The sequence below is a fragment of the Chlorocebus sabaeus genome, chromosome 1, assembly GCF_047675955.1.
Source record: "Chlorocebus sabaeus isolate Y175 chromosome 1, mChlSab1.0.hap1, whole genome shotgun sequence".
Lineage (NCBI taxonomy): Eukaryota > Metazoa > Chordata > Mammalia > Primates > Cercopithecidae > Chlorocebus > Chlorocebus sabaeus.
The window spans coordinates 129449689-129476578 of record NC_132904.1 but is presented as its reverse complement, the minus strand read 5'-3'; the positions used below and the strand labels follow the sequence as shown (position 1 = coordinate 129476578).

The 26890-nt window shown below is 43.2% G+C and overlaps 1 long non-coding RNA gene across 1 annotated transcript; it reads left to right on the top strand.

Annotated features, from left to right (window-relative positions):
* On the top strand, positions 1–25622 carry LOC119626497 (uncharacterized). Its single transcript, XR_012093125.1, has 3 exons — positions 1–28; positions 208–300; positions 24762–25622. It is a non-coding gene; the product is annotated as an uncharacterized lncRNA (long non-coding RNA).
* Positions 25623–26890: the final 1268 nt, after the last annotated feature.

The following is a 26890-nucleotide window of genomic DNA, read 5'->3' as shown; positions in this document are numbered from 1 at the left end:
GGGGCTGGGGTCTCTCAGGACTTATCAGGTGCACCCATTCACTGGGCTTCACTGTATGAGATGGGGCTCAGCTGGAGGCAGCAAGTGTAGGGGGAAGAAAGGGCTGATTGAATTTGCTTTGGGACCAGCTCCAAGTCCTGCAAGGCTTGCAAATGTTTAGGGGGTGATTTCCATATCACTCTAAAGTTGCTTGTCTTTCTCCCAAAGGGAAAGGCTGCTGCCAAAAGTGGAGGACTTAAAGCTGGAGGCCGCCCCAAAGACGGGGAAATGAAGAAAGTGCCGTTTCTGGAGCTCCCTGACGTGTGTGTGTGTGCGCGCGAGTGCACGTGTGCTGGTCTTTGGCTCCTTGTTAATTCCCTATAACAGATCACAGTGCCGAGGAGAAGCCAGGGCATCTCTAGGCATTTGGCCAGCAGCAGGGGCACAGTGTGAGGCCTGGAAGGGAATTCTTGGAAGAAAATGGAATGCTATAAAGTGGGAATCTTGGGTACTATGGGATGACAGGTGGGGCGGGTTGGCCACAAGTTTGGAGTGACTGTCCATGAAACGAAGCAGTTGAGGAAATTCAGCAGGAGGAGCCTGGGTGGGTCTATTTACAGTTGGCTGTGCTGAAATCCCTTTAGGAAGTCACTTGCTGGCTTCGTCCCACATAGTTTCTAGGCTGTGGGTGGAGATCATGATCCTTTTGGAGCTCTCTGGTTTGTAATTCTGTGGAGGAGGAAGATACCAAGATGAATAAGCTGCTGTCCCTGCCTGTGAAGAGCTTGCGGCTGAGTGAGGGAGACAGGTGCAAGGCTTGGAGAAACTGTGATATCTGCCATGTCTGACTTGGTGGGAGGAAGAACACATGACTTCTGAGGTCCTTTCTAATTCTGAGATTCGGGTCTTCACAAAGCCACATCAGTGAAGTCGTTCATTTATTTCTTTGATGATGTAGAAGTTACATGTTAAGTATCTTTAATAAGCCAGGCCCTGGGGCTATACTGAGAAAAAAGACTGACATTCCTCTACAGATATGGAACTGAGAATTTTAACAGGTTTTGAGGAGGTGGTTACAAGAGCATTTGGTATAAGGAAGGATCAATATACATGACACCGCACTCAGACGGAGCCTCCTCGGAGGTTCTCCGGGATGGTTTCTTAGAGCAAGTGACGTTTAATTCATACCTGATGAGGATTGGCTGGGGGAAATGGGACAAGAAGATCTTTCCTCAATGATATCTTCAGGGAGCAGAGAGCAGGGTGGCCGGAGAGGGAAAAGCTGGGGAGAAAGTGAAGACAGATTTAGACAGGAAGGGAAACAGAAGCCAATTACATCTGGCTTTGCCCTGGATTATCTGTATCTTCAGAAAGGGGAAGCGATGAAAGCTTTGAGGAGGAAACCATGACTCCATCAGGTCAAAAGTCACTCGTCAGAGAGGTCTTTTCTGACTGCTTCCATTGAAATTGTGTTTCCCTGATTAAGCAATCTCGAAGTACGCAGAGCTTTTCCTTCAGAACACTTTAGCCGACTTACCATAAAAATCTTTTTCATGTTTTTTTTTTTTTAATGGCCATCTCTCCCCAACGCTAATGCAAGGATCACTGCGGCTTTCCTGGCCAGTCTCTGGCCAGTGCTCCTCCCACTGGCTGACCCCTTGTGGAGATGCAGTGGTGATGGCTGAACACGAACTGGGTTGGTGGTGTCTAAGGATTCCTCTACCTGAGTTGGGAATAGCTCTTTCAGAAGACCAGGTGAGAGGGAAATGCAGGCTGAAACAGGTGGGAGGCAGCAGTGACAAATGGAAAGATGCGGCAAAAACGGAGAAGCCCTCGGGGTGTAGAAGCCACAGGATGTTGCTGTAGGGTGGACCAGAGGAAAGGGAGGGGGATGATGCCCTGGGTTCTGGCTAGTGGATGAATAATGCTGCGATTTATTGAGAGAAGAGCTCTGGAAGAGCAGCCTCTAAGTGATTGGGGGGTGGAGAAGGTGAGTTCTGATCGGGGCCAGCTGCCTCCATGGCCAGCCTCAGGGTCACATTTGGCTTCTTTCATCTTGCACGCCAGCAGTCTCCTCACAAGCTCTATAGCTGTCCCCCCGCCCCCATCCTCTGTACGAGGCTACTTTTCCATCTGGCTTTCCTATGTTCGTTGAGTTTGTTGTCCATGACAAGAATCCGATGTGAGCAATTATCTTTTTTTCAACTTCTCAGATGGTCACTCAAGAAGTAGTGTGGGAAAGACCACAGGAGACTGATTCAACCTCACGCACATTCCTTATTTCTGTGCAGGCTTCTGTTCTAATTCCTGCCCACTTACATTAGGTTGATGGACGGAGTGGGGAGGTATGTGTTTTATCCAAAACTTTCTTGAAATCCTGTCCTGCCCACAAACCCCTAAAAGGGATCCTTTTTTATTATATTTTCTCTCAGTCAAAGCGAATTGAATTAGAAATAGGCATCTGACCCAAGGCCAGCAAACCCCACAGACTTAGCAGGGGATAATCAGATACTCTCAGAAATTTGAGTGGAGACACAGAGATGTGGTCAGTGTAAGTTCTTGAGTTGAAAAGCCAAATAGACCAGGGGCGAGGGTGCTTTGAGGGCCCATGAAAATGTAAGACCCATGGTGGAGAGATGAAATAAGGTAATCAATTTATAGAAAGTAGACATTTGGGGCCAACTGGAGGAAGGGAGAGAGGAGACTCTTCCAGTTCTTGTGGGGTCCAGCTATATTCCCTTTCATAGGAGTGGAAGGACCTTATTCTTTTTCTCCTCACGTGTCAACTGTGACCTTTAGAGAATGAGAATTTTGCCACTGCTCCCTGTAGCAGCAAGCTCAGGACAAAGCTTCTACTTTTTGTCTTTACTTATTTATATTTTTTTAATTTTAAAAGAATTATGGAATGTTGCAGATGTACAGACAAATAAAGAGAATAATAGAGCGAACTCATCAACTAGATTTACCAAATCTTAACATTTTCCCTTGCCTATATTTCATTGAAGTTCCATATACTTCTCCTCAATCACATTCTTTTCTTTCTCTTTCTTAGGGGTACCACTGCTCAAATTTTGTTTCTTATTAAATATAATTTTCCATGTTTAACATGCCCATTGATGTTATAAAGTATTATTTTTCTTGCCATTCAACTTTATATAATTGGTTTTGTTCTGTAAAAATGCCACAACATTTGTTTTCATTCAACATTATATATTTTAAATTTGTCCATATTATTAACTATAGGTTTAACCTTTTCTTTCTTTCTTTCTTTCTTTCTTTTTTTTTTTTGAGATGGAGTCTCGCTCTGTTGCTCAGGCTGGAACGCAGTGGTGCAATCTTGGCTCACTGCAACCTCCACCTCCTGGGTTCAAGCGATTTTCCTGCCTCAGCCTCCTGAGTGGCTGGGATTACAGGCACACACCACCACGCCCAGCTAATTTTTTTGTACTTTTAGTAGAGATGGGGTTTCACCATGTTGGCCAGGCTGGTCTCAAACTCCTGACCTCATGTGATCTGCCCACCTCAGTCTCCCAAAGTGCTGGGATTACAGATGTGAGCCACCATGCCTGGCCAGTTTAACCTTTTCATTTTCACTGCTGTGGAGTATTCTGTTGCGTGAATATGCCACAATTTATACATTCTTCTGTGGATGGTCTTTTGGATTGTTTTCTGATGTTTTCAATTACAGAAAGTGTTGCAGTAAATCTTCTCATGCATGCCTCCCAAGACACACATGGGCTTCCCGAGGGAACGCACTTACAACTGCAGGTGCTAGATCTCAAGGCCGTGCACATCTTCAACACAGCTAGATTTGGCCAAATTCCTTTCCAAAGTCTAATTTTGCCTAGCTGCACATTCCAGTTGCTCCATATTCTCACCAACATTTGGTATCACCAGGCTTTTTAATCTTTGCCAAAGATGGATATGAAATGGTGGATCACTGTTGCACATTGCATTTCTATGATTAATAGTGGAGTTGGCCATGTTCTCAGACATTTCCCATTTTTGCTTTTTTTCTTATGAATTGCCTCTTGATTCCAGTTGCCAATTTTTCCATGGGTTTTTTTTTTTCCTTTCGCTTCTTGAGTTGGGATTTTAATATATTCCGGATATAAATATTTTGTTAATTGTATGTCTTGCATATGCCTTTTTCTCATATGTGGTTCTTCTCAATTTGTGTGCGACAACTTTCGATGTTCATAGGATTTCCATTGTAATGTGAAGACTTCTTTATGGCTTGTGTTTTTTGTGTCTGATGCAGTCCTTCCTTCCTTACCCTGAGGTCATCTAGTGTCTTGAATTTTTCTCTGAAGGTTTTTAAAGATTTGCTTTTGTATTTAGTTTTAAAATCCATATGGAATATGGGGTGAGGAATGTAATTTGCTTTTATCCCATACTTTACCGGGTGCCTTTTATCATCACTCTGTCATATACCAATTTTCATTATATTTTAGGTTCTATCTGTCAGTGCTCTGTTTTGTTTTACCTGTTTCTGCAGCAACACCACACTCTCTTGACTATTGCTTCATGATGTCTTAATATTTGATTTAATAATTACTTTCACTTTGTACTTCTTCAAAAGTTTTAGTCAATTTTTGATTTTATCTCTCTATTGTAGAATTAACTCATAATTCTTGAAGATCCATGCTTGCTTTTGATTGTATTATAAATTATATTTATAGATGAATCGATTTACAAAAACTTAATAGATTAAGTTGAGAATTGAGTTTCATAATATTATCTTCCCACCTGTGAAAATGACGTACCGCTTTCATCTGTGTTTTCTTTGTTTCAATAAAATTTTATTATTTTAAGCAGAAATGTAATATGTATCTTTTGTTATTATTATTCCTCTACACCATTAACATTTTTGTAGTCTTTCATTATCTTTAAGAATTATTAAATATTTAAAAAATATCCTTGCTGGTATATAGAAACACAATTGATTTTTATAAATTCATTATATCTATGACAAACTTGTTGAACTTTCTTATTGGTTCTGATTCTTTTCTATTCATTAATTTTTTCTCAGGTTTTATTCTTTTTAAAAGTTTTCTTTGGGTGTTACCTTTTTTTTTAATCTTCTTGATACTTAGGTAGTTTTTTCAATCTTCATTTTCTGGTAAATGCATTTTAAAGCTATACATTTACCTCTGAATACAACTTTAGCTGTGTTACAAGATTTAATACATTATGTTTTTATTGTTCAATTCTAAATATTTTATTAGCAGTGACTTACTATATTCAAAGGATTATTAAAGAATGCACTGAAACTTCTAACATATGTATGTTGTGACTGTCTTGGTTTATCTCTTTATTGCTAGTTTTCATTTAATTACAATTTGTTAAAAATCTGTTTTATAAGATATTTATACTTTAAAATTTTCAGAAATGTTCTCTGTGCTAGTTCAAGTTCTATTTTTATGGAAGTTTCCTGTATGTTCTTTGTTGGCACAGCACTCTATATTTGTGTCTATTTGCTCAAACTTGCTTACTTTGTTGTTTGAATCTTCTGTAATGTCTTTTCAAAAAACAGACTTATTTAGGCATAGTTGATATGCAAAAACCTCCTGCACATGTTTAATCTACACAGTTTGATGACTTTGAACTTATTATGCATACAGGCAAGATAGCATCACTGAATCAAGGTTGTAATATATCAATTACTTCCCCCAGTTTCCTTGTGTTCCTGTGGGTGCGTGTGTGGGGGTTGAAGGTGTCAAGAGCAGTTAACATTGTGGACTGGGTGTTAGGTGTCAGTTTCACCAGATGAAGAGGTCCCTAGAGACCTGTTAAAGCCCTCCTTTGGGTGCGTCTTGTTTTAAAAGCTAAAAACAGCTAAAAACCAGCTAAATTAAAAAGCTAAAAAGCTAAAAACAGATCTACTTTCTAAACAAATTTTTAAGTGCTCAATACTGTATTGTTAATTATAAGTGCTATGCTGTACAGAAGATTTCTAGAACTTACTTACTTTGCATATTTAGTATTCCTTTTGGATAACCAAAACTTTATAACTATTGAGTAACACCTTTTCATTTCCACCTCCCTCTAGCCCCTGGCGACACCATTCTGTTCTCTGCTTCTGTTTGGCTATTTTAGATTATCTCATATAAATAAAATCGTGCAGTTTTGTCCTTCTATGACTGGCTTAGTTTATGTAGCATGATTTTCTCTAGGTTCATCCATGTTGTCACAAATTGTAGGATTTCCTTCTTTTTTAAGACTGAATGATATTTCTTTGTATGTTTATACTTAATACCTTTATAAATTTAATTTACTTTATTTACTCATTTGGGAAACAAACGTCCTAAAATCTCCAAGTATAATTCTAAAGTTATCATTTCCTGTGTGCAAATTTGTTGGTTTAAAAATATTTTGAGGCTCAATTATTATTTGCATCAAACAGCAGAATTGTTACAAGGTCTTGGTGAATTGTTTTGCTGATCACTATTCTGTGGCCCACTGTGGTAGACTCTGCATCATTGTTAAAATATTTATTCCCTGTGCTAAGGGGAGGTTGTATTTCCTTTCTCCTTGACATAGTGTTAGTTGTGTGACTTGGTTTGGGGAGTGACATCTGAGAAGAAGTGAGAAGCATCACTTTCAAACAGAAGACTTAAGAACCTGAAGTTGCTACATAATATCTTTTTCTTTCTTCATAATATATTTTTCTTTCTTCATAATATCTTTTTCTTTCTTCTTCCATGAGACAGTTTTTGTTTTAGATAGAGACGAATCCATCCGCTCGGGTCCCAGGGTCAACGTACGGTAAAGCAGAGCGTCCCCACTCTGAGACAGGTGTGTTGCATGAGTAACAAGCAGGTCACTGAGATCCTCTGGGTTGTTTGTTATTGCAGCCTAACCTAACCAATCATGACTAATACTTCCAATTCATTCCTACTAATGCCTTTGCCTTAAGGTCAGTTTTGTTTATCATTATTATAGCAGCTCCAATTTTCTTCGAAGTAGTATTTGCCTGGTATATCCTTTTCAATCTTGTTCCTTTCAGTTTCCCTTCAATTTCTGTGTGTCTCCTGTAAACCACATTTAGCTATATTTTGTTAGTGTGTTTTATTCCATTCTGGGATGCCCTTTCCATTTAAATTTATTGTTTTTACCAATGTATTTCCTCTGTCTTATTTTGTGATTTCTGTTTATTATTCTTTTACTTTTGCCTTTTTCCTCCCATCATCTACAAATGGGTGTAGTGGGACAAATAGCCTTCAAAAAGATATGTCATCTTCCTAATCTTCTGAATCTGTGAATCTTGCTTTATTTGGCAAAAGAACGTGAGTGAGTATCTTGAGAGGAGAAGCTTGCTGTGTATGATCCAGGTGGACCTCATGTGCAATGACGCGTATCCTTACAAGAGGGGCACACACAAGAGGAGGTGGCTCTGTGACTGTGGAGTGGAGACTGGAATGAGGTAGGCCCGAGTCAGAGGATGCTGAGACTGTAGAGCAGAGACTGGAATGAGGTAGGCTCAAGTCAAAGAATGCTGACAGGCACCGAAGCTGCGAGAGACGAAGAACAGGTTCTCCCTTCGAGCCTCCAGAGAAAGTGTAACCCTGCCAATACCTTGATGTCGAACTTCTGGCCTCCAGAGATGTGAGAGAATCGGCTTCTGTTGTTTTAAGCTACACAGTTTGTGGTTATTTGTCAGAGCAGCCCCAGGAAATGAACACAACTAGCAATAATAGTGTTCTTATCCCACGGGGTTATCGTGAGGATTAAATGAGATAATGCAAGAAAGGGGTTATCAGGGCCTGGCCTGCATTAAGTGCTCAGTAGTTGTTAGCTGTTATTCTATTTATTATTTTCTGTTAGCTATTATTCTATTTATTATTATTATTATAGTTGTTAGCTGTTATTCTATTAACTATTATGAGTAAAAATAGGTTTTAGGTCCTGTTCTGTAGAAGAGCCTGAGATGGAGATTTTTATGCAATGTATTTATCGAGGGGGTAAAACCTATAAGAGAATGAAGGAAGCAAGATAGGGAATATAGTAGGAAGGAATGATATTTGGCTTCCCCAGTACCAAATCTGTGTTAGCCAGGGTTCTCCAGAGACAGACCCAATAGGATATGTGTCTATGTGTGGGCAGACAGGTAGATGAGAGACAGAAAGAGACAGAGAGAGAGAGGTAGAGAGAGAAATTGAGAGAGAGAAAGAGAGAGAGAGAGAAAGAGAGAGAGAGAAATTGAGAGAGAGAGAGAGAGGAAAGTGGATTTATTAGAGAATTGGCTCACATGATTATGGTGGCTGAGAAGGTCCATGACAGGTCATCATCTGCAGGCTGGAGACTCTAGGTTGGCTCAGTCCAAGTCCGAAGGCCTCAGAGCCAGGACAGCTGATGGCGTAACTCAGTTCGAGGCCGAAAGCACTAGGACCCTGGGGGCCACTGGTGTCATGAGTTCTGGAGTCCAGAAACCAGTGCATTGGAGTTCTGATGTCCAAGACAGCAGAAGAAAAATCTGTTCCAGCTCTCAGAGAGTGAGAGAGCAGTTCACCTTCTGTGGTTGTTCTCTCTGGGCCCCCAGCTGACTGGATGGTGCCTGCCAGCATTGAGGGCAGAGGATCCGCCCAGTCCACCTAGACTCACACTCCAGTCTCCTCTGGAAACACCTCAAGATGCACCCAAAGGAGGGCTTTACCAGGTCTCTAGGGATTCCTTCATCTGGTCCAAGTGACACCTAACATCCAGCCCACACGTCCACCCCGTGACAACCTGGCACCTACACACACTCCTCAAACCTTTCTTAATTCCCGAGTAAGACGATAGCAAGGCAATAGTGCCACCTAACATGGTGAAACTATTCTTCATACAACTGAAAATGCGCCACTCTTTTCCCCAGAATTCAACTTTCAGGATTTCAACATTTGGGATTTTAATCTTTTGGGATTGTGATTTTCGGGATTTTAGATTTGGGGATGTTGCTCCTTCAGGATTTCAACATTTGAGACTATGGCATTTTGGATTGTGTCTTTTGGGATTATGATCGTCACCACAAGACAGGGCAAGGGCAGAGCCTGGCGCTTAGCTGTGAGGCCAAAGCTGGGGTCCAGCCTTGGCATGACCCAGTGGGGGTCTCTGAGCGCAGCCAGCTTTGACCCACCTTCAGGCAACAGAGTCAAGCTTTTCCACTCTTGTATCGTTTAGTCATTGTGTGGGGCAGTAGGGGATGGGGTGATAGACTGTGGGGTAACATGGCCCCTTGTCTTTCCAGTGAGGCGGGTTATGGTCAGCACCGGCTGGCAGCCTTGCTGGTGAATGGCACTAGAATGAATGGCACTAGACCTTGGAGTCCACCTTGCAGGCAGCCAGTTCTGGCTTAGTAAGTTCATGGAGCTCATTAAGTCCCATCAGTAGCTCCTCCTTTCTATGTGCAGGGAGCCTGTGCCCTGCAAGGCCTCAAGTCCACAACTATTTCATTGCCCTCCTTCTGTGCTGCTTTTCTTGAATTCCCTGTTTCTGTTAGTGGGCACCACTATTCCCCCAGTGGTCCAGGCTGGAAGAATCAGAGTCACCTTAGCTTCCTTCTCTGACCTCATCTGCCTGATCTAGTCTACTGTGTGCAACCTTCCTCACCTGTCACCCCTTCTTGCTGCCAGACATGGCCTAGCCTCTCGTTTCTGCTCTCCCATCCTGTTGGCAATAGGTCCTACCAGGTCCCCCTGCCCACTTCTCCTCTTTTCAGTTTTCCCCTTCTCTCACCCCCCTTTCAATCTATCAGCAAAACCTTTCGGCTCCCTTTCAAGATAGCCCCAAACTGGCCAGCACCCCGGGCCTCCGGGGACTTTGCCTCTCAGAGGCTGGACAGCAGCAGTGGGCCTGCTCGCGCTCCCCTAGGATTCTTCATCTTAGCCTGACTGATCAGTCATTTCAGCATTCTGCCTTACTTGGAAATCTCCAGGAACCTCTTAGTGCATTTACAATGAAATCCAAACTGTTTTCCCTGGCCCTCGAATTCCTAAGAGCTCTGGCCCTGCCAACTTCTCTGACATCACTCTCTCTCTGGTCCTCTCTCTCACACCACTCTATCGCGCTGAAGCCTTGCCTTTGCTCACCTGTCACTCCATGTCCAGATCCCTTCCTATGCCCTTGCCTGGAAGGCTCCCCCAGGTGTCTGCATGGCTTGCCTCCTCCTAGAGTACAGGTCTTCACTCTAATATGTCTTGCTCAGAGAAGCCTTCTCTGACCCTTCAACTTAAAACCATTCTCCCCTAATTTCTATCACTCTCTTGCTTGATAGGTTTTCCTTTACGATGTATCACTATCTGAAATTATCTTGTTTATTAATTTTTTTGTTTATTGTTGTCTCTTCCCTTAGAGTAAAAATATCATGAGGTCAGAGATTTCAACTTGTATGCCCAGCAGCTTAAACTATGCTTGGGTTACATACTGGGCTTTTAGTGGATAATGAAGGAGTAAATGGATAGTGTTGCCGAACTGACCTCCTGAGAGTGAAGCTTTGAGAGCGTCTGATCCGAAAAAAGGCTTTTCATTGTCCTTCAAGATCCTTCAAAATCTGGCCCAAACTTTCTTTATATTCTTATCTTGCTTACACTCCTTCCTATCACTTGTAATCTATCTAAAGTGGGCTTTATTTTGTTTTCCACTTTCTCATTGCTCTTCCTCACCTTGGGATTCTGTTCACATCAGTTTCTCTAACCAGCAAGCCATTCCCCTCGAATCCTCAGTTCCTCTTAAAGTAACGCGTAGCCCATCATCTCCTTGTCTGTAAGGGGGCTGCCTTTGCACATTGCCTTGCCTGGAGAAGCCCTTTTTTTACTCTGAATTTCCACGAGACTTGCACTCTTTTAGGCTGTAACTTGCAGCATTGTACCTAGTAATGGTAGAGTCATTCACTGTATCCTCAGTATCTAGCACCTGCCTCATTGTAGGCACACAATACGTATTTGTTAAATGGATGAATATTATAGTTTTGTTATCTTTTTACACTGTAAATGTCATGGAAGGGTCTATTTTACTTATCTGTGTAACCTCCCACAGCATCTAGCATGCTTGTTGAATGAGTGAATGAATGAAAGCTATTATTCCCAACTCCAGGTGTAGTTCAACTCATATAATGAATAAATCTCCCAATTGTCTGGGCCATCTTTTGACATTCCTCCTCCCTTTGGGCACATTGTTTTGTTTACATCCCTATGATTGCTGTGTTCAGAATAGCAATACTAACAACTGATGATTGTGGTATGTGGAATTCTAAGACCATCTGCCAAGATTCCTAGCCGTTGGCATAACCATGTTTTCCCCATTATTTAAAACATTAATCTAGGTATTTCTGTGCAAGGGATTTGCAGATATGTTTAAGGTATTGAATCAATTAACTTTAAGATAGGGAGATTATTCCGGTGGGCTGGACCTAACCACTTGAGCCCTATAAAAGGAGAGAATTTTCTTTGCTCACAAAAAAAAGAAGTCAGAGACTTGAAGCATTAAGGAATTGGATGCACAAGTATTTCTCTGTTGCTAACTCTGAAGATGCAGGGGACCATGTGATAAGGGATGTGGGTGGCCTGTAGGCCCTGAGGGTGACCCCCACATGACAGCTAGCAAGGAAATGAGGACCACAGTCATACAACTGCAGAAAACTCAATTCTGCCACAGATGGGAACCATACCTGAGGCAACGCCTGAATTTCAGTCTGGTCAGATCCTGAGTGGAGAACCCAGCCATGCCATGCCCAGACTTCTGACCTACTAAAACTTTGTGATAATAAATCTATGTTGCTTTAAGTTGCTAAGTGTGGCAATTTTTATGACACAACCATAGGAAATTGATACAGTGATGAGGACAAAGGCATAGAGAAACAACCTTCAAGAAGGACCGGAGGAAAGAAAGGGCAACAACTGTCCCCAAGTTTTGCATCTCTGTCTTATGACTCTGATTCTTCAGCTCTGAGCTCCACAACATCTAACAACTACAGGTCTTGATTCTGTCCCTGGTCACTCAGGCACCCTCTAAGAAAGAGGATTGGGACATGATTAATGAATGAATGTCTTCTTTCTGTCTGGCTTTTCCTTTTAGGCTTCGAATAGAGGCACATGCTCTTTTTCCACTGATCCCCCCTCTAATAAGCGTACCGACCTGAAACAATTGACCTTAAAAAATAAAAATAAGTAACCAGCCCCCAGAGCCCTTGCAGGCAGCATTAGCATTCTTCAGTCTCCCTGGGTTGTGTCCTGGGAGTCTTGGAGAAATGAATCTTATTATTAGTCTGATGCCAGTGACTGCTCCTGACAGCTCCCTCCTCCCTCCTGCAGCTGCGGAGCCCGCACAGGTGTCATGAAGCTGATGGCTCTTCTGGCGTGGGAGGGGGCGGGGGAAGGTGCATTGAGCCATCAGCTCCAAGCCCAGTGCAGGCTCCTAGGAAGCTTGACTCCCACTGGGGGCTTCCACATGTCAGAGGAGCCCCCAGATCTGTATCCCCTAGACTTTCTCAGGCAGATTTCCCTGGTAGAGTATAAGACAGGTCACTCAGAGGTCTTCAGCACCCCACCTTTTAGTCCTGAGATCTATCCTCCACACAGAGGCATGCATAGAGTGATGCGTTTATTTTTTTAAATTGTGAATTGAATTTTTCACAAAAAAATTTTTTTTGAAAACAATTGAATTTTTCACAAAAAAAATTTTTTTTGAAAACAATTGAATTTTTCACAAAAAAATTGTGAATTTTTTAAATTGTTAGCACCTTGGAAGTTCTCTCATTTTTCCCTTTCCAAACACAATCTCTTCCTCCTCACAGAGAGAGAAAATCACTATGCTGAAGTTCATGAAAATGACTTCCTTGCCTCTAAAAAAACCCTCGTTTTCATACCTGTGTATGCATCTCTAAGTGGGGATAGTCTTACTTTGCCTGTTTACAAACTTTATGGAAATGGAATGTGTGCCCTCTTTTGTATCTTGCTTGTCAACATTATATTTTTGAGATCTATCGTGTTATATTTTAGCTATACTTTGCTCATTTTCATTGCTAATATTCCATTTTCTGAAGATACCACAACTTATTTATTCTTATCATGATAGTCATTTAATTTAGGTTGTTTTTAGCATTTGACTATTTAAGCTGCACTGCCATGTACATTCCGGTACATGTGCACCTATTTACACAGGCAGTGGTTTATCCAGGCCACGTGCAAGAGCATGGCGGTGGGTGGGTGTGGTGTGTATGTATCTCCAACCTTATGGAGTATGTCACCCTGCTTTCCAAATTGAATTCAAATGCATCCCCCCAAACAGTGGATTTAATTTTCTGATTTTCTACATTTTTGCCAGCCACAGGTATATTAGTTTTCTATTGCTGTATAGCAAATTGCCACAAGCTTTATGGCTTTAAACAACTTAGATGTATTACCTTACTGTTTGCCTGGGCCACAGTCTGGGCACAATTTAATGGGGTCCTTTCTTCAGGGTCTCCCCAGGCTGCACTCAAGGTATCAGCCTGGGCTGGGGTCTCATCTGAGTCTCAGGATTCTGTTTCCCCTGGCTGTTGGCAGAATTCAATTCCTTGCAGCTGTAAGAAGCATGGACACTGCATCAGCAAGGCCAAGAGGAGCATGCCTCTCGGACGTTTTGCCACCTTCTAAAGGCCCCTTTGATTAGGTCAGGCCTACTCGGCATAAACTCTTTTTTGATTAAAAGTTGATGGATTGTTAATCTAATCACAGGACTGCTATCCTGTTCACAGGTTCTGCCCATGGTCAAGGGGAGGGGATTACACAGGACCTGTACATCACGGGGTGGGAATCCTGGAGACCTGAGAATTTTGCCGGCCACACTTGGTATTCTCAGATTGTTTAACTCTCAGCTACTGGATCATGTAAATTTTTGAATATTTGAATGTAAGCAATTTTTCATGTTTGTTGATGACTTGCATTTCTTGAGGTGTTTATTTCATATGCTTTGCAGATATTTCTCTAACCTGAGTGAGCAATATCCTTCAGTAATAAAATGGTATCATAGATAACACTTATTGGGTGCTTATCCTTTGTCAGCCATTTACATGCATTACCTCTTTTAATATACTTAAAACACTCTGAGTAGGTTCCATTGATTTCTCCATTTCATAGATGAGGAAATTGAAGTTCCAAGGAGTTAGGCAACCTAACAAGGGCATGTGGTAGGGATGTCACCGGTTTGATCTTTGAACCAGCTCAGTCTGACTTCAGAGCCCATCCTCTTAAACTCTGAAGGAACCTAGCATGCTGATTCAAGGGATAAGGGGATTTGCTCCCTGCCATGATAGGCAAATGGTCTCTTATTTCTTTTATGACACAAATATTGCTCATATGAGTGAAAGACTGACCCTTTATGTTTTCTATACTGCTATTACATGGATCTTCTCCAGGCTTCAAGTGCACATGTCTGACCCTACCCAAATCCTATGGGGCAAACTGGTACTCTGGCATCTAAATCCCCTCTCAGTCTGACCTCAAATTCCTTCCCCAGCCTCATTTCCCCAAACCCTCTTCCCTGACCCTTGGAAATCACCAGAGTATACACAGCCCTGTGCTGTACTCAACCTTTGCCCCTAATTGGGAGCTCTAGGCCCCTGCTGTCCTCCCCATCCCCTGCCATTCTACTAATCTCTCAAGGCCCACTTCAATTTATATCTTGTGAATCAGTCACCTCTTAACCTCTCCCTCCTACAGAGATCTTTCCCTCCATCTTATGAGTTCTCATAGCTTTTATAATTTTTACCCTTTGACACCTGGTCAGATCTGTCTTGATAATACTATTTAATTTTTTATGTGTCTCAATAAAATCACTTATTCATTGCTGATTAGTTATCTCCTGAATGGTTTTCAGTCCTTATTTTACTTGAACTTTCCATAGCATCTTATCCTGGGAAATGAGGACTTATTCTGGAAATTTACTTCTCTATTGGTTTCTAGGACATCTTTTTCTCCTCATTTCTTCCTACTTTGGACAGTCCTCTTTGTCCATGTCCTAAATGGCTGTTCTTTGGGATTCTGTCTGTGGCCATTTTCCTGGCTACTTCTCTGTGTCATAGCCCTGCTGCACTGCCATCCCATTGGACTTCATCTCCCACTGGACTCCCTGAGGTCAAGCACAGCGCCGGTCTTTATTGCATCCCCGGGGCCCAACCCAGACACCTGCAGAGCAGGTACCTTGCTTTATGCGGTTCATGAGTTCCCACAGTCTCTCTGATACTGCAGTGCATGTGGCAGGTGGTGCTCGTGGACGGCTGAGGTGGGACTCATGGTGAACGGATGCAGACAGAGGTACAATTCCTTCACATGGACATCCCCTTGGGAATTCCTCCTTTTTCCAGGGAGATTTATTTTATTTTTCCAATAATGATCCCAGAGCTCATCCAGGCCTGAGGGACTTGAAAACCCTGACCAGAACCCCTGGACCCCCCAATCTCTGACTATAGGCTGAGGGTAGGGCGGTGTAAGCAGTTTGTCTCCCATACCCTGCACAGCTTGCACACTTACTGCCTTTCTCTGAGTCCTGGGGGCCTCGTTGCTTGGATCTCCACCCCCGACCCTGCTAACTTTCCTCAGAAGAAAGTAAAGGTTAACTGAGATCACGCAGCCAGGTGGATGCCTGGATTCACTTTCCCTGGGGCTAATTATGGAGCTACATTAGATAAAAGTCAACATATGTTGTAAAAGGCACTGTGTATCATTGCTTGACAGTTTCTAACAATGTGCTCATGTAACAGCTGTCAAAGGCAGTGCTAGAAAATGAGTAATATGTTGATTTATGTATATCAGATCTGTCCTCACGCTCTGTGATGGAGCGGACCAGGCAGGCTCAGCTCTGTGGGTGGAGACTCCAGGAGGGGTGGCCAAGCAAGGAAGGAAATTCCCTTAGCTTCAGAAGTGCCTGGAAGGGATGGCTGAAGCCTGAAGCAGCTGCCACTTGCTGAGGTCCTTTGCAGTAAAATTGCCTAGGGGACACCTGTTCCCTTTTTACAATAGAGAGAAAAGTAAAATTCATCTCCTCAGGAGTGGGGGCTGCTAAGGTAACCTCCTGTGCTGTCCTTGGCCTCTGGATGGGGCATAGGGTCACACCACGGAGGAACAGCCTGCCCCATTTTACATGGTTTTTTTGAAAGGGGGTTTCTCTTAAAGTAACTGCTTTGAATTTTCTTTATAGTTAGGGCATTTTAAAACAATTAATTAATTTAAAATATGTTTAATTGACAAATAAAGATTGTATATATGTACAACATAATGATTTGATATATGAATACATGGTGTCCTGATTACCATAACCAAGTTAATTGACATATCCATCACCACCCTTGCTGAGTTCCAGCAGCTGTTTATCTCGTGACTGAAGGTTTGTACCCTTTGACCAAAATCTTCCCATTTCCCCTACGCCCGCAGCCACTGATAGCCACTGTTCTACTCTCTGTTTCTATGAGTTTGACTTTTTAAGATTCTATGTGTGGTTGGGCATGGTGGCTCATGCCTGCAATACTAGCACTTTGGGAGGCCGAGGCGGGTGGATCGCCTGACGTCAGGAGTTCAAAACCAGCCTGGCCAACATGGTGAAACTCCGTCTCTACCAAAAATACAAAAAAATTAGCAGGGAATGATGGTAGGCGCCTGTAATCCCAGCTACTCAGGAGGCTGAGGCAGGAGAATCGCTTAAACTCGGGAGGCAGAGGTTGCAATGAGTGGAGATTGTGCCGCTGCACTCCAGCCTCGGTGACAGAGTGAGACTCCATCTCAAAAAACAAACAAAACAAAAGAAAAAAACACAAGATTCTACGTGTAAATGAGATAATATACGCTTTCTTTCTCTGACTTATTTCACTTAGCATGATGTCATCTAGATTCAACCCCATTATTGAAAATGACAGGATTTCCTTCTTTTTATGACCAAATGGTATTCAATTGTGCATAGATACCACATTTTCTTTATCCATCCATATGGCGATGGACACTTAGGTTGTTCCCATATTATCTTGGTTGTTGTGAATGGTGCTGGAATGAACATGGGAGGGCAGGTATCTCTTCAACACACTGATTTCATTTGCTTTGGGTATAGACCCAGCGATGGTATTGCTGGATCGCATGGTAGTTCTACTTTTAACTTTTTGAGGACCCTCCGTGCAGTGTTCCATGATGGCTGTACCCACCAAGAGTGTGCCACGACTTTCTTTTCTTGACCTGCTTGCCACTGCTGATCTTTCTTCTTTTTGATAAGAGCTGTTCTCACAGGTATGAGGTGATAGTTCATTGTGGGTGTTTTTTTTTTTTTTTTTTGGACAGCGTCTCACTTTGTCCCCCAGGCTAGAGTACAGTGGTGTGGTCTCAGCTCACTGCAACCTCACCTCAGTTTCAGCAATTTTCATGTCTCAGCCTCCTGAGTAGCTGGGATTACAGGCACACACCACCACACCCAGCTAATTTTTATATTTTTAGTAGAGATGAGGAGGTTTCACCATGTTGGCCAAGCTCATCTCTATCTTCTGGCCTCCATCTGCCTTGTGTTGGGATTACAAGCATGAACCACCACACCCAACCCCATTATGGCTTTTTAATGACCAAACTCATTTTTTTAAATTTGTTTTGTATTTTTTCCCCAAATTATATTAAAAGAGGAAGTTAAACAAGTTTACTCTTGCATTTAAAAATCTCTCTGTTTTCTGTGTGTTTCTCTTGGGGCCATGCAAAGGGACTACTGGTCTCAGAGGATCTGATTATTACGTAGAAAGTCACTTTAGTGTTGCTGTTGGAATCCCCACTGCATTCCAAATGTATCATGGGCTCCTCTCTTTGTCCTCATTTTTTTTTTGCCTTTCCTATACCACAAGCTCAGTTATAGCTTCCCCCTCTTTAAATGGTAAGAAGTGACTTAGTAAGAGCATTAGGCTTGAATCACAAAGCCAGCCCCTGAATACTAATGGAAAAGTCAAACTCTTAAATAATTACTGCTAAACTTGTAGTTCAGTGGAGTCTTTCACTAAAAACCAAAACAAATAGTTCTGCTTACTTGTTGATGTTTACTGGGACAAAAACAGAAACTCCCCTGGTACTTCCATAGCCTCCAGCACAGTGCCTCTGCGGACAAGATGGGGGAGGGATCACGGAGTGCACCTGGCTTTGTCTAAGGTGGGACTTGTGGTTGGTGAAGTAGCCTGGAGGGCTCTTAGTGGTGGGCCAGAGGGGAGAGCAAGCCTCCTTTCCCCTCCTGAGGCTTGTCTGTTCTCTGTCTCGTTGTGGCACCGATTGCGTTGATGAGGATGTGCTCTGGTTCCTCTGTTTACACATTCTGCTGCCACCGTGCTGGCCACATGCACCATGGAGGATGTCAGATGTCCCCCAGTGCCATCCCATACCCAGGCCCTGGATGGTGCACCATGAGGCGTGTCTGCATTAGGCAAATGCTCCTCTGACTCTGTATCTGCTGACCTCCCAGGAGGCTTCCGGGTCATAACCAGGTATGACCAGACTCCCCCACCACTGAATCGATTTCTAGCAATCTAGGTAATGGAGAAAGCCACTTGCAGGTTCCCACTCTCATCACTAAGACACTGTGGGGACAGTTGGTTGTGTAACCAGTCAATGAAAGCTTTATGGGCACTGCACATTCATTAGCGAATCTTCAGAAAGAAGATTCACAACACACCAAGGGTAGTTAACGTAGCCAATTCAAAATTTTAATCTGCAAAAGCAGGTGTGCTCTGTCCAGAATAAGTGAGGAAGCGAACAGCAGTGAGCTAGCTGCTGCGGGGGCCACCTGAGCTTTCAGCCAGTGACCCGTATCTTTTCTTGGAGGGTGCATCCTTTGGGATGGCTGCATCTCTATTAACCTGACTACCAACAATGAGTAGAGAACTTGATTTATAGGTGGTGTGAAGACCATCTTAGCTGAAGAAATTTCAAGAGCAGTTGTGAAGAATTTATTGGAGCAGTCTTGTAAAAATGTGTCTTTCTTTATTAGTGATCAGAAAAACATTTTAGATAAAAAGGTTCTATTACTTTAAGACAGAAAGGTAGTGTGGAGTAGTGAGAAGAACACGGAATTCAGACGCAAAGAGTTAAGGGTATTGGTTTATTAGCTGTGTGATCCTGAGCAAGTTAATCAGCATCTCAGAGGCTGAGCTTTTTTTCATCTGTAAAATGGAATAATCATAGCAGCCTTATGAAATTGTGGGAAAAATTAGATAATAAATATAAAAGTACTCTTTAAACTTAGTATACATTTATATTTGCTGTATTTCCTCACTTGTAAGACATATTCCCCCCCATGTTTTAACATTTCTAAAATCAATATGTTTCTTATAATTGATATGTATATTCAATGTGGTTGTTCTTTCCTTTCCCCCTGGAGAGTTATTAAATTGATGGCATGTCTTGCAATCAATGGCTTCTTAGAGACATAAAAATATGGTAGCTCAATAAAATGAAAATAGTTTTATCTGGCTCTGGAGGTCAGATTTATTATTTTTCATTCGGGTGTTTAGAGTCATCTATTCATGTGGCATAGCTCCCATTTATTAAGTGCATTTCACTGTTTGCAACAAAACAGTACCTAATGCACATGGTTTTTTACAGAATTCCCATTTCCTCTTAGTTATATTTGGTTTTGTAGTTGGAACAACACTGGTTTGTCAACATTACTGATTGGTGAGTTAAGGGATGGCGATGGTGGGGAACTGTATGTGTAGCAGAGGTGCCTCAGGGATACGATCTCGCCATCATTACTGGGGAGGTCAGGGACAGACTCTTACCTGCTGGGTGCACCATCAACCCCAGTCCAACACTTGCTTGACAAACTCTTAGAGACTCCAAAGAAAAAGCCCTATAAAGTGGAAAGTTTTATTGTTATTAAAAGATAAGATTACTTAGACACCAAAATGCAGTTTTCTTTCTTCTAGATTGATTTTTATTAACTTGAATGAAGACTCTTCTTTATACCTGATTGTGCCATTTTATTTTCAAATACACACACACTGTATTGACAATCTTGTTCCCTCATTGAATTTTCTGCAGGTTTTTGTTGTCTTTTATGAGGCTATTCCAGTGAGGGAAAAAGTTAAATGGAATTTATCGCAATATATTTACCTGGCTAGGTTGTAACTATTTCTAAAATAAATAAAACTTTTAAGACTATAGAACTGAAAAAGTGCAGCTATCCATTGAAGGCTTCTCACCTCCCCTTGGGAGGAATAAAAATGCGTCCCACTTACCGCATAGCTTTTTCTAGGGCCCCTTTTGTTTTTCCCAAATAACCATTGTCTAAATAGAGTGGCTTGTATGAGATTGTACACCCTGTGGGTGGTCCTATAAATATTCACTAGTAAAATGTACGTAAGGCACTGATCCATAGGTTTTTTTTAATTCAAAGATACCGTTTCACTGGTAAAAGTTCAATTTTGATCTACTGGCTAGAGTCAATGCAGGCTGAAATCATGAACCTGAATTCTACCTCCTCCCATCCTTTCTGAACCTGAAAAAAATATTAACAACTTTGGCCCAAACTGAAGCTGGGAAGACATGAAAATGAAGCAATAAATGCTGTTAGATGCCAAGTTCAGAATTCATCTGCTCCTGTTGAAGGCCTCGTGGTGTTTGCAATGCAAATCTCAGAGTCATGCCTTAATCATTACCGCAGGGAGACAATTAGGGTTAAAATATAGATTTCTAGATAATGAGAGCAAATAATAAAGAAATAAATACACAACACAAAAAGAGCTAATGTGCCTCGTTTATAGCAATACTTTCCTCAAGGAGGCTTGAAGGGATTTCTAGCTGGAGGATGGGCTTCCTGGATATGAAAGAGGCTCCAGGTTTTATGAAGGGAAGATGCGGATGGCCTCCCAGGACCTCGAGTTAAGTTGAGGGCCCCTACAATCAAGGCAATTGAGTAGTTTTACATTTTATATTTTATACTCTGGAGGTTAAAAACACAGGCTCTCAAATCAGACAGGCCCATGTTGAACTCTCAGCTCAGCCAATTAAAGCTCTATGACCTTGGGCAAATCACGAACCTTCTTTAAGAACTGAGACTTTAAGTTTCCTCCTCCAAAGGGCTATCATTCTCGTCGGTGTGTTACAAGGACTAAATGAGATGATATGTATAAAACACTTAATGAAACGATCAATCTTACCTGTCATTGTTATAAAAATTACTGGCCGAACCAATCACGAGTTTATTTTCTTCTGAGACAACTTAGTGGAAGCCAGGCTTGCTGGCCGTTCTTCCTTTAGCCCTCCTCCCTGCTCAGAACGTTGTGTGATAGCTTGCTGCAGTCATGACTGTGTGTTTCGTGGGAGAAGGTGGACGGCTACGTCTGGGAGAGCATGGGAAGCTCCCCTCTGCCCCTGCTGTGGCGATAACAGACTCCTTAGGGGGTCCTCCATCAGTCAGTCCCCTCAGAGAGAGCATTTCCCAGGGGCTACAGTGCACGCAGCGTCATCGCTGGACTGGAATAATTCAGGAGCACGAGCTCTGGCCCCAGCCCGCCCTGCAGCGGTGCTTTTGCCGTCCTGCCTCCCTGGGCTTCAGCTTTGCTCCTGGGTTGCAGGAGCTGTGCCGGGCCAGTGGCTCTCAACTCTGGCTGTGCGTTACAGTCTCCACCTCAGCCCAACTCAGTCGGAATCTCTAGGGTGGGGTCTGGGGCTTCTCAAAAGCCTCCCAGGTAATTTTTTTCAATGTGCAGCTAGAACCGAGAGTCTCCAGACTAGCTCAGTGGTTCCCCAGCTGCGCTTGTCCGCAGCCGGGACAGCTGATGCCGAGGGCTCTGAGGCCTCACTTTAAACTGGGCTGCTGCTCTGGAGAGGATACTGGTTTTCTGCTCAAGATTTTATGACAAGAAAGAGTTCTGCTGCTACAAAACACATCGAAAGCTTTGAAAATTGTTGGACTCAATTGTGTCTGCTGCTATTTGGCATTAGTCTCATGATCTGAAACCTGATTTATTCTGGAAATTACTATTTCTTTTCATTTCTCATCATGGAGTCTAATAAATCCCCTTATATTTTAAGGGTTATCTTGAACATACCCCCGTAATAATAACAATGTAATGAAGTTTTGTTTTAATCACTATTAAAAGCATCAATATAATATGTTAACATTTAAAAATAAAAAGTCATATCCTGCTCTATGAATACGTCAGTAATTTACATAGACTGAATAAAAATTTGGAATTTATAACAGATGTCCTGTTATTTTCAGATGCCAACTGGAAATAAGGTTGTATTTACATATAAGCTATATATCCATATTTAAGTGAATATAAGTTACTTATCTTGTACTTTCAGCATCTGTGCATCTATTCATGTGTATATTCATTCACTTTTTTGCTTCAAGATTACTCCCTATTGGAGGTTGGCTACAAGACTTTGTGCTATGGGAGGTGTGTGTGTGTGTGTGTGTGTGTGTGTGTGAGAGATAAATTTGGATATATGCTTATAAATACAGGAAAATATACACACTTGTATCAAGCATATGGCTATAGTTGTCAAAGATGCACATTTATTTCTAGATGCTATGGATTCGGTTTCCTGTTCACTGAATAAAAATAGTTTTCATAACTATTTTGGAAAAAAGTTTACAACGAATTTTACTCCTTCACTTGTGTAGTTCAAGATACCTGAAATATATTCGGTGAGAAAAAAAATAAAATCAGATGCAAGTACAGATATATGAGGGACATACCTGAAATAGTTAATATAATTAGAATGAACAATCACAAAATATGAAATAAGGACCCAATGTTTATAAATGCAGATGCCAACTAATGCAGAAAAACGTGTGTATAATGGAAAAGAAGAGAAAACAGTTGGGTTTCAGAGAAGCCCAGCTGTGTTTTTGGGAGAATTCAGATACATCACAATTTTTCGAACCTGGGGATGTTTTTTAACTGATGCTGGAACCCACATCTCAGTCCCTACACTGGACCATCGGGGCATGGAATCTCAGCGTTGGCGATGAATACTCTGCCCAGTCACAGTGGAAAACGACTGAACCTTTAGTGATGACTGGAGTTGGGGCACATTCCACACGGGAGTTAGGCCTAGATGTACATTATTTTTGCAAGAAGCTGGCAAATTCTACAAGGAGTTTTGGTGTCATAGGAGGTTAGTTAGGTTATAATTGGCTCTAATTGGCTCTCCCCACCGCTGAAACATCGTCTGCCTAGAGCTGAGTGACACTCCAAAAGGGGAGAGATGTGCTCTGACCTTTGAAAACATCAAAGAAGTCACTTCCAGCACAGCTCTTATAGCCCCGTGCCCTGCAGCTCAGCAGGGCTAGGGCCGACCCCAGCAAAACTGATAGGAAACAGTTCTTGCAGAGTAAGATTTTTATCTTTCCCCCTGAAACAGCAGTGCAGGCAGACTCTCAGAAAAAGGACTGGGGTGGGGAAGGAGGCAGAACCCCGACTTCCTAGCCAGCACCTGCTCGTTACCTGGTTTCACTACCACCCAGTATCTTTTGGGCTGCTAATTCCCCTTCTGATGGTGAAACAAAACTCTATACATGGGTGTGTTAGCATGAATAGTAACCCTTAAAACATGAAGGGGTTTAATACTTACTACATACTAGGTAATCAGTCTTCAGCAGTTAACATACTTATAAGGCATCCAGGGCCTGATTTTACTCATGTCTCCAGTTTTATCTTTTACAGCTCTATACACCAAACACATGGAACCATTTCTCTTCCCTTAAATAAGCCTGTGTTCACCTCTCTCTCTCTCTCTCTCTCTCTCTCTATCTCATTATTATTATATTTTTTGGTCTCTATTCTCTGTGCAGTCAGCTCAGTGTGGACAGGGACTCTCATTACTTAATTAATCTCATAGCTCTCAGTAATGCAGTGCATTACTCATGGTAGCAGGTGTTCAAATATTTGTTGAATGAGTCAAAAAGTATAATATGGCAAAGCCATGAGATATTGCCTTAATTTCCCAGTGGTCTGCCATCCAAGTCAGAATGAGAAGATTGGAAGCCCACAAAGTGCTTATGTTCCAGGCGGTGACAGTCTGCTGTGGGAACAAACATAAGAGTAATGATGCATAGAGCCCAGGGCAGCAGGGGTGCAGAGGAAGTTTCTCTTTCTTTTCCAGGGGTACATGTGGTAGGGAGCCAGCCTGGCAGAGGTGGACGGAGCGGCACGGCCACTGTGAGACCCTGTGGGTGGGGAATGGGTCAGGGCTTGCCTAGGGCCACTGGGGCCCCTGAGTGGCCAGAGGTGAGTAGACCCAGAAGGCCAGTGGTCTATGTTTGGAGGAAAGTGCCAAGGATTAAAAAGGAGAACTATATATTTACATTAAATTAAGGTTATTGGAAGGAGCTAGGAGTGGACTAAAATAGGAAAGGTACGGTGAAGAGGCAGACACAAACAAGATCCGCTACCTCCAGAAGCAGCCTGGGACACTGGGTGTCGCTGTCGTGACATCCTTCGTGAGTGGGAGCACTGCATTCAAGGTTGGGTGGACTTCGTTTAGTCCCACCTCTGCCACCTATGAATTGTGGGCTCTTGGGTGGGACACTTTGCCTCTCTAAGCCTCTGAAAAATGGGGGTGTGATGCTTGCTGCAAGCACAGCTGATACTGAGCAGCAAGGATCCCTGAAGTCAGAGGAGGCAGAAGCTTTGAGCTAGGGCAGGCTCTTTGGCAGGTGGTCAGCAGACCTTGTCCGCTGCCTGGCCATCTCTTGGACCTTCCCCCTCCATGTGTGGCCTCCCCTCATGTTTGCAAGGAGGTCAGCAGCATCAGCTGGTGGCAACGTGCTCCTTTTCTTTTTTTTTTTTTTACGACCAACAGGACAAGGGGAACAGCCTCTGTTCTCAGAATCCCTGAGCTGTGCTCCTCTGGAGTGTCACCCCCGGGCTGGAGGAGATGGCTGTGTCGGTTTCCTATTGCTGCTTTAACAAAGCGCGCAGACTCTGCAACTCAGAACCAGAGACTTCCACTGCCCCACAGCTCCAGAGACTGGAAGTGTGGGATCAAGGTGCTAGCTGGGCCCCCTTCCCTCAGGCAACACTAGGGAAGGGCCTCTCCTGGCTTCCGGTGGTTCCTTGGGGTGTGTGGCTTACCTGCCCCTTGCCCTCCCCCCACACCCCGACTCCCGTCTTCACAAGACCCTCTCCCTGTGAAGCTCTGTGTCCAAATTTCCCCTTTTTATTCGGCAACCAGTCATATGGGATTACAGCGTATCCTAATTACCTCATTTTAACTTGATTAACCTCTGCAAAGACCCTGTCTCCAGTGAAGGTCACATTCTGTGGTATTGGGCATTAGGGCTTCAACATATCTTTTTGGAGGAAGACACGATTCAACCCATAACCACAGTCCATCCCTGAGCTCAACGCTGCAGAGGGAGAGACCGGGTTGGTTGGCTTAGGTCCTCTGAGGCGGATGCATGTCGGGGAGTGGTTCGCAGGGCCCACACTCTCCTCACAGGTACTGGGAGCGTAACAGGAGCCCAGCACCTGGCACAGAGAGGGCTCTGGGAGTCTAGACTAGAGTCTACATATTAGCCGTGTAACCTGGAGGAACGTACTTATCCTCCCTGAACTTCAGCTGCAAAACGGAGATGACGCTCCATGCCCGGAAGGGTAGCTGCACCAACCCAGCAAGACGTCACACCTGGAGTAAGTGCTCAGTAAACGTGATTGTCACTGGGTGCTGCTGTTATCATTACTACTATAATACCTTGCTCTACCATGGTTGAAGGATCTAAGTAGAGTCATTAGAAAAGACAAGAGTGCCACCAGAAGACCTGGAGATGTGAGAGCCCTTGGCTTTGGAGACTTTGAAACTGAGGCCGTTGGAATGTTCAGGGGAAGATTTCTGGTCGTCAGCAAAGATACAGGCCTGAAGCTCTGGAGAACCCTGGGGACCAATGGCTTTGTCACAAGGCGATTGCAGAACTATGCGTGTAAACTGGCTGACTTGGGACAGACTGAGAATAAGGTGAGAAGGAGGATGTGGTCCACACTCTGGGGTGCACCTGCACTTAGGCAGGAGGTGGCTGGAAAGGAACTCTATGGGGATCCAGAACCCCCGACAGCAATGTCTTATTTGAGGACACAAGATGTGAAAGGAAATGCTATAATTGAGTGGCAGGAGCTCCAGAGGAGGAGGGGGTCATTGAGCCAAGTCCCAGGTCTAGTTTACGTGTCCTCTGCCATGGCTTAATGGCTTTTGGGGAACAGAGAGAAGACTGACTCTGGAGAAAGGGAGCCAGGTGGCAGCATTTTGGGAAGCAAGGCTCAAGTTGAGAGCTGAGCATTGGGTAGGAGCCTGGTGTTCTGGGAAATGAAAAGGGCAGAGGTGGAAGTGCGAAGGTCATCTTCTGGACTACAGTGGGTGATTGCAAGCTGGAGCCCAGCGTGGAGTTCAGTCAGGGCAGGACTCAGAAAAGAATGCCAGGTCAGGAACCCTTTATTGGATATCAGAGTCCTGGAGAGTAGAGGAAGCTCCTGCAGCCTTCAGCAGGGGTTAGGGTATCGTGTCAAAGTTCTGCCCCAGCAGGCACCATTCAGCTAGAAGGTAACCCAGGCTTTGGGGGCTGAGGAAGCTGTGGTGGTTCTGGCCCACATGGATGCACTAATAGGCACAGAAAGCTAAAACTGTAGATGCACATTTGGGGCTGGGGGTGGAAATGATGACTCCTTAGGAGAAATATGCTATATAAATTCTAGGCATTTTTTCTGTAGTCTGGCCCAAGTTCAAGGCTTTGCAAATGTTTTAAACCAAAAAGAATTTTTTTCCAACCTTGTCAAAATACTTTGAATGGATAAAATGAATGCATACTCTAATTATTTAGTGGTTTCTTCTTAATTTGTGGGTCTAAGCATCATGCTTTTGTGATGCAGTCTGTGTTTATGGTTGGTTGACACATCCATTGTCTGCTCTACCATATAATCCCCTGGCAAAACAGGGATTGG